We start from the raw sequence: 8,842 nt of genomic DNA on the forward strand, positions 1-8,842 counted from the left end.
ATATCATTAGGGACCCACTCAAACGCCTTCATTCCAAGTTGTCAACAGGGGGCAACTCAGATGTTCATGAGGCGCCAGTCGACAAAACTGCTACTGCACCGCAACTGTTCCCACTAACTCTGGCGCAAGTGGCCGACCATCTCTGCCGGTTGCAGATGTGTAGGTTAGAACAATAGGCATCCGTACATCGGGGAGTGACGAGTCGGTATCTGCCAAGACAGCTGAAATATTGCCAACTCTTCTGGCAATGAAGGATGCTGCTGTGAGCCATGCCACCCCATCAACAAGCGTTGAAGTGGACACTCCCGAGACCAACCTAGGCAAGGAAGATTCCCGCTCATCTGACACTGATTCCAAGCGCGTGCGTGGTGGCACTCCTGTGTCCACGACAGAAGTGGCTGAGGCGGCAGTTCATAATGATGTGCCATCTGCAGGTGAGAGTCTTGGCACAACAGCACCAGCTCCTGTCGGTGCAGATACTGCTAAGGCGACTGTTTCGCGTGCTGGTCTTCCATCGAGGCGTCGTAGCCCCCGCAAGCAATCAACATACATACCCAACGCACCAGCTGTAGCTAGGAGCAGCAGAGATGAGTCTAGTTATGTTCCTGCGTCCACATTGTTCCTGCCACCTGCCAAAAGCAATGTGATGGAGAAACCGGAAGACTGGAGCACAACTGATGCAGGTGTTAAGCCGGGCACGAGTGACACAGGTGAACATCCGGAGCAGACTGCGTCTTTACCCGCAGTGGAAATCCCCAGCTTAAATCTGCGCACTTCCAGGCTCCCAGTCAATGCTGGTGTCCCCTACAGCCCAAACAAGAAGATTGTCAAGGAAGTTGCGGCTGATACCGCTGACAACATGCCCCGCCCTACAAATAAGCCCAATCATTCTGTAGTGGCTGATTCAGATATGTTTGTTGATCTTTCACCCTTGTATTCTGCCCCGCAAGTTGTTCGCGGTCCGGCCAGTAGGCATGAGAGGCACCCAATGGCCTTTACCCCACCGAGCTTCAGCCTTGGCATCAGTCAAGATCAACCAGTGGTGGCAGATCCTATGCCAGTTGCCTTTGCTTTCCCGGGAGGCATGCCCGCGATGATGGCACAGCCAATGGTTGAGGGCAGGAAGGCTGTCAAGTTCACAGAGCCGATCGTCCAAGGTACATTTTCTTATGTGCTTATCATTTTCTTGTATACATCTGTGTAGTCTGACTTTTGCCCCAAGCATTTTTTTGGGTTTCTCACTTGTGATGGCAACTGTTATGTGATGACATGGCAACTGGATTTGCTGCACCATGTCACCTACACTTTTTTGTTGCCATGTTGCATTTTACATTCAGCAATCACATGGCAACTGAAGTTGATTCAACATGGCAACTGTAGTTGTTGTCACATGGCAACTACACTGCAATACACATGGCAACTAGATTTGCTGCACCATGTTACCTGTATTTTTGTTTCCATGCCGCATTTTCCATTCGGCAAGCACATGGCAACTGGAGTTGACACAACATGGCAACTATAGTTGCTGTCACATGGCAACTATAGTGCACTACACATGGCAATTGGATTTGCCTCCACATGGCAACTCCCTACTTTTTGTACATACATTTCACATCAATCCCCCTATCTTTTTCACATTCCATTTTATTTTGTTTTCCAGGTATCCTAACCCACTTTTTTGATCCTTGCAGGCACCCCTGAGGAGATTTCACCGTCACTTGATGAAGCTTACCGTAGGATCGAGGAGGCAGCATTACAGAGGAGGTCCTCATGAGGTCGGGGGCAATCAAGTTCCAATGTGCCTGCAGATACGGTATCTGAGGATACCATTAGGAGTGCCACCCCTGGTTCTTTGAGGCAGCAGAGGGTAGTTCACCCACCTCCCGCGGAAGACTACGAGCCCGAAGTTAGGGCCACAAAGGAACATACCTAGCTGTACGATATTGTCAAGCGATTTGGAAATGCGAGGGTCAGCAGCAAGCACATGAAGGAGCTGAAAGCGTAATGACCACATTTTGCTTTGCTCTTTCTACCATTCATATTTTTTTCTACTTTCTATATATGATCCGCTTACGTTTTAGTTCATCCTTTTTTACTTAGTAGACATGATTCTTTCATGTTATATCATTTTCATACAGCTCATGTTTGGACAGAACCAAGGTCATTCAATGCGAAGCAACGTACGTCGACCTGAGTGATCTTGCCAAGTCCGTGAGGCGAAACAGTAAAATGTCGAAGAATGTAGTTGCATGCGGGATTGACTACATCAATAAGCATATGGATATGTGTCCCGACAAAACAATCATGCATTACAGTGTGACCTGCAAAATATGGGATGGTGACTTCCACCACAAAATCCTGAGGAAGAATTTTGCTCAACACGGTCAATTCAAGCTCACACTGAAGAAATATGTGAGTACTCCTTCCCTGTTTGCACTTTTTTCACATGGTATGGTTTTTTGCCATTATCTGCACTCTGTTTATGTGGCAGATGTTTCATGCGGCATCAACTGCCGTGCAAACTGACTTTTTGATTTTTGCATCCTGTGCAAACTATGTGGCAACTTCAAAGTAAAATACATGGAAATTTTTGTTCATACATGGACGGCAAATTTCTTTCAACTACCCACTATAACTAAACATTCTACGTGATTCTACTTTTTTGTCCCTCAGCTGTTCTTCATGTGAACTCTGCTTCTCATTTTCTTCACTTTTACATGCAGGTCATGTTCCCCATGTTCCAGGAGTTTGCACCACACGACCCAAACGACAAGTGTGGTCACCACTACGTGATCTGTCTTGACCTGAAGAACCAACGCTTTGAGGTGCTTGATTCAATGCGTTCGGCAGTCGATGCAGACCTTACTTCGCATGCTGAATTCTTCATCAACAACATCAAAGAGACATGGAACCGTCACTACGAAAACTCAAAGGTCCAGATCAGTCATTTCCCGATTGAGTACGTGGCGACTACGAAACAGGGGAACACGTAATTTCCTACCCCTCCCCTTCATGTGCCATTTTACATCAATCCCACCCCTCTTTGCTGTTACATATGAATTGAATTTTATCATTGATATGTCTGTCCGTTTTGCGAGTTCACCTGACTCTTTTTCTTTGTGCAGGACGGACTGTGGCTTTCACATGTTGGAATACCTTGCAAAGTGGGAAGGTAGACTTGTTCCCGCTGTCAATGCTGCAATGGTCGTTGAGCTCCGCAAATTGTACACATGGAACTGGTTGACGAATGAAGATTTCAACAAGCGGTCCGGAGCACGCGATTTCGTGGAGGAAGCTGTCAAGAAAGTCTTCAAGAAGTACAAGTGATCACGTGGCGTTACACACCATACACATACCTTACATTCTGTTGCAGAGGAATGTAAGGTACTACCTTTTGTTCTTCTCAAAAACTATGTTTGTGTTCTATTCTATGACTGCAACCCCGAGTAGTCTAGTACGCAGTGGTGGTTCGTGAGTGACATTTGAATATTTTCTGTAATATTTCGTGTGGACATGAACCTATTTCAGGTGTGTTAGTAGATACGTTTTATGTTTATCATTATTATTTGTGGTTTCATCGTTTGCACCACCAGGTTGCTGCTTCGAATGCGTGCACTATGTTCTAAAACATGGCAACTATAGTTCATCAGACATGGTTATTAAAAGTCATCGTCGTTTTTTCATTTGGCTGTTTTGCTTCTTCTTTTTCATTGCTAACTGCACCGGCTACCATGGTAGTTTTGATCATGTAGCCGTAACCTTTTCTGCGGTTGATGCACGTTACGCTTTTTCAACTTTGTTTCCCATATATTGCACACAACACAGCATGGGTGACTAAAGTGTGTCGAATTATCATGAAAATATACGTGATGTAGAGTCATTACAAATAACATGGCATTTTTTAGTATAGCTAACAGGGAAGATTCAGTACAAAGAACACGGCAGATTCAACATAAACAAGATGGTAGACCCAGTATATTTACCATGATAGATTCAGTATAAAATATCGTGGCATATTTAGTACAAAATAGCATGGTAGATTAAACACATATAACATGGCAGATCAAGCACACACAAGATGGCAACTGCAGTTACCCATTCAATGCATTTTTCCTGCAACTTCTGATGCCCCTCAAGAGTCAGTCTCCCATTTCTAGAAAAAATTCACAACATCTAGGTTACAAAACAAAATGTCCCCAAGGACCATGTCACAGCGCCCCAATTTTGCTTATGGATTGCCTGTCCCTTTCTTCATTTTCTTGTGTTTTGCTTGAATCTCCAATCCCGATTTGTACCTTATCTCTTTTGGACGCCCCTTTGTGATGGAACGGGGCGGGTTCCTGACCTGGGTTTGTGTGCTTGCTATTCGAGATCCTATCTCCGAGTTTTCAGATGATGGCCCCGTGGACAAAGGCACACTTGATGTGCGGGGGAACCTGTGTAAGGCTTCCTCAGCTTTCCTCTTCTTGATCTCATCAAGCTCTCTTTTTAGGGCCTTCCCGTGTTTTTCTACGACTCTCGCTGTCTCATCACTCTTGCACGCTTCATCAATTAGCTCAGCATAGTTCTTTGTCAGCACAACGTGCCTCACGGCTTCCATGGTTGACTCACGTCTCTCGTCATGCATAGCCAGAACTGCGTTTGTTGTCTGCGGCACCAACGCGTTGTCAGCGTCCCAAGTCCATCGCCACCTTATGAAATGGCGGGGCATCCGTGTCACATCGTTCATGTCCATTACTTTTAGTATGTGACAGCACACAATGACGTCCCGTTCAAACTTGCAGCATTGGCAGTAGTATTCGCCTTGGCCGATTGAGGCTTTCACGAAGTAGTTCCTTCCTTTGTCCGGGTCTTCAGGTTCTGAATCTGACATGCCCAAAATAGAACACACCTTGAACGTATGTTCGTCCATCTGGAAAGCCATGAACATGCTGGCATGCTTTATTTTTTCCTGGAATCTGCAAGTTTTGTGTGTTTTCTGTTAAACTATTGTGCGCTCTTTTTTGTAGCACCTTATGTTGTCATGGAAATAGAAATACATTTTTGTTTGAACATGGCAATTATAGTACATTGAACATGGCAAACATATCACCTTGAACATGGTAAATATAGTACATAAGACATGGCAACTGTAGTACATTAGACATGGCAACTGTAATACATTAGACATGGCAACTGCATAACATTTTTCAACTAGGCATCATCATTTCCACACCAACATTCCCAAGTGAGTAACATGGCAACTGCAAAACATGGCAACTACAAAACATGGCAACTGCATTTTATTAAACATGGCAACTGCATTAGACATGGCAACTGCAGTACATTAGACATGGCAACTGCATAACATTTTTCAACTAGGCATCATCATTTTTCAACTGTAATACATTAGACATGGCAACTGCAAAACATGGCAACTGCATTTTATTAAACATGGCAACTACAGTTGAGTAAACAATGGCAATTGCATTTCAGCAAAACGGCAGTTGCATCTTAGTAAACATGGTAATTGCATTTCAGTAGATATGGCAACAACATAACATTTTTTCAGTTGACATTGGCATTTGCATACCAACATGCCCAATGGAAGTACAGTGCATTAAAACATGGCAACTGCATTTCATTGAACATGGAAACTGCATCCGGGTAAGCGTGGCAAATAGAATTTCCATTGAACATGGCAACTGCAGCTGAGTAAGCATGGCAAACAGTATTTCATTAAACATGGCAACCACATATCATGGAAACTGCATTGCATTCTATATGGCACCTACTTCATTCGTGGTTTGCGCGAATATGACCGTAACGCAACTGACTTACTTGTTAAAGATCTTGTTGGTGTATATCTTGCTCATTTGCCTCTCCATCGGTAAATACGTTAGCAATTTTGGCTGCTTTAGCGCGGTGTTCGCTTCTTGCTGTAGCTCAGATCCTAGTATTTTTTGTTGCAAAGCTGTGTACTGCTTGGCAAACTGTAGCAATGAGTTGCCAGGGCTCACGTACTGCTTCAAAACAGCATTGAACCCCTAGCTGCGCTGCGTAGTCTGCAGAAACGGGAAGAAACACTACATGAAGTAGGCCGGCACCCAGTACATTCGCTTCTCCCACAAATTAGCAAGAGTCTCGTTGTCTGGGACTTGATATGTTTCAATCATGGCCATCCAGCTCCTTTCAAAGTCCTCCATCGTCAAGCTGTGGTCCACGCACAGCTCGAATGCCTTGTGCAGCTCTGGAAGGTCAGCAAAGAACGGTCCTAGCGTCTCCTCAGCCTTCTTTATAATGTGCCACCTGCAGTGCCTATGCACTGCCAACGGAAAGACCTCATCCATGCCTGCACGCATGCTAAAATCCTGGTCTGTTATTATGTTCATCGGAGCAAGTCCATCCATGCACTCCAAGAAGGTCTTGAAGAGCCAAATGTACCCATCCGTGTCTTCGTTCCGAACGAGCCCGCATCCGAACTGCAACGACTGATTGTGGTTATTTATTCCTATGAATGGGGCGCATGGCATCTTGTACATATTAGTGAGATACGTCGCGTAAAATGAAATGCAATCTCGGAAATGTTTGTAGGCTCTCCTTGCAGCACCATCCACCCAATACATGTTCCTGACACGGTCCTCATCGTCCAACCTTATCCTGTAGAAGAAATCTGGATCTTCCTTCGCTTTCTCATCGAAGTAGGCCATTGTGGCCTCTATGTCAGCCAACTTGCTCTCTCTATGGTACTTTGCCTTTAGGTTTGTGACGTTAGCTGGTATGTAGGGCATGCTACTCAGAGTCCCGTTTTTGTTATGGATGAGTGATAGTATCTGGACCATTCTTGATGGATCGACGTTACATTCATGTAGCAACTTTATGAATTTCTTCTCGAGGGGGGTGAATCCTCTGTGGGCGGTCAGAAATTTCACCAGGTCGAACTTCTTTATGAGTTTGTGGTTGTGCTCGTCAAAATATTCAGTGACCAGGTCGAACTTCTTTATGAGTTTGTGGTTGTGCTCGTCAAAATATTCAGTGACCACCCACTGTGCTCCATCTATGTTTAGCTTACACCGGACAGGGCATTCGGTCTTGAGAATGATACCTCTCTTTCATTCCGGAACGATAGGTACAACACCTTTCCCCTTCTTGTTCCTTCGTGCCTTGTGGCACCTCATCTCACCTCTGCTGTACTCGTTAGTTTTCTTAATTTTCCTATGGTATTCGGTGTTGACCGCAAACCCATGGAACTTTGCATATGTTTGGTAGAATTCTGCTTCTGCGAACGATTCAAATCTCTGCCCAATGTATGGTGGTTGAGGTACCATGATCTCCGATTGCCCACCATCTTCATCCACTTGTGCTTCGTCATCAGTTTCATCATTCACTTTAGTATCGACGGCAGTTTCATCTACTTGAGTGTTGCCAGTGCTTGTGTTCAAAGGGGTGCCTGTCGGCATTGCTGGAATGATTGCCATTTCCGACTCTGACTCAGCATTGTTTGCGGCATGATTGTTGGCTGGCTGGTGGAATGTGTCCTCTGTGCGCTCAAAGCTCCCCACAGTAGATGTCCCCGCGCTGCTGTTCACTGTAGTTGTAGGCCCTGTAATAGAAAAAACAGGTACGAGCGTAAGATTTTGCTTGAATAACATGTTTATTTGTAACGAATCACATCAACTTCAAGTGATTTGGCATGACATCATTCAAACAACAAGCCGTGAGTCTGCGTGTGGACATGCATGGCAACTGTAGTTGTCCAGTCATGACAGCTACAGTCCAACAAACATGGCAACTATTGTTTGCCAATGCACGACAACCAGCTCCTTTTTAGTACGAAAACTTGGATTCTATATGCATGGCAGCTGCAATCCTACATACATGGCAAATACTGCTACCAATACATGTCAACCAGTGTGTTCTAGCATCAAAACTTTGCATTCTAGGCTTGAGCTCACTAGGCAAATGCGATCAACTCGTAGTGCTGCACACATGCTTCTAGCAGTTGGCAAATTTCCGAAGACAATATATGACTCATTGCACACAACCACTTGTTAGTGTTTTATGCCTGATTTTGTCCACCATCACTGATACAATCTTCTTTTTTCGTCACGTGCTATTTGCCACAAAAGCAAATGTAGTGCTCTTTTTGTGGTCCAATTTTTTCCTTACCTTGTTGTGATGCATGTGCCCATCTTGTGTGGTCTGTCACACCAAATTGACGTGCTCTATCTGCAATCTGTGAAGCTTGCCATGAGACGTTTGCCGGGGTACCACCATCGTAATAACCTGTAAGCATCATAGTAGTTGGTCAATACATGGCAACTGTAGTTTGTGCTGGCATGGCAACTGTAGTTGTCCTGGCATGGCAACTGCAGTTGTTCCTCCATGGCAACTACAGTTGTCCAGGGAGGGCAACAACAGTTGTCCAGGGATGACAACTGCAGTTATTCATTCATGGCAATTGCAGTTGTCCAGTCATGGCAACTGCAGTTGTCAACTAGGCTCCTTGTGCTAATTCACCGCCCGCAACTTCACTTTTTGTGGACTCACCTGTGTATGACGTCGATGGCAGGTACATGGGTGCTGCCTGCTGCCACATGCTGCATGAAGGCTCTGCATTTTCCCCCGACATAACTCGTGAGTCTTTTGACAACCTTTGCAAGTTTATTTTTCATGTCCAGACCAGTATGTGTTCTTTTTCGTATGTGTTACCTTGATTAGCCATATTAGGTAGTTGAAGTTGGCTGTCCGTACATTTGTCAGTGTTAGCGCCCTACGACTGAACTTGCCACGGATCCCTCATGAGTGTGGTTTGGTCATAAGAACCTGTGAAAAAATGACAGTGTAGGACATAAGTAGAATG

The sequence above is a fragment of the Triticum aestivum genome, chromosome 2A (genome assembly GCF_018294505.1).
Source record: "Triticum aestivum cultivar Chinese Spring chromosome 2A, IWGSC CS RefSeq v2.1, whole genome shotgun sequence".
Classification (NCBI taxonomy): Eukaryota; Viridiplantae; Streptophyta; class Magnoliopsida; order Poales; family Poaceae; genus Triticum; species Triticum aestivum.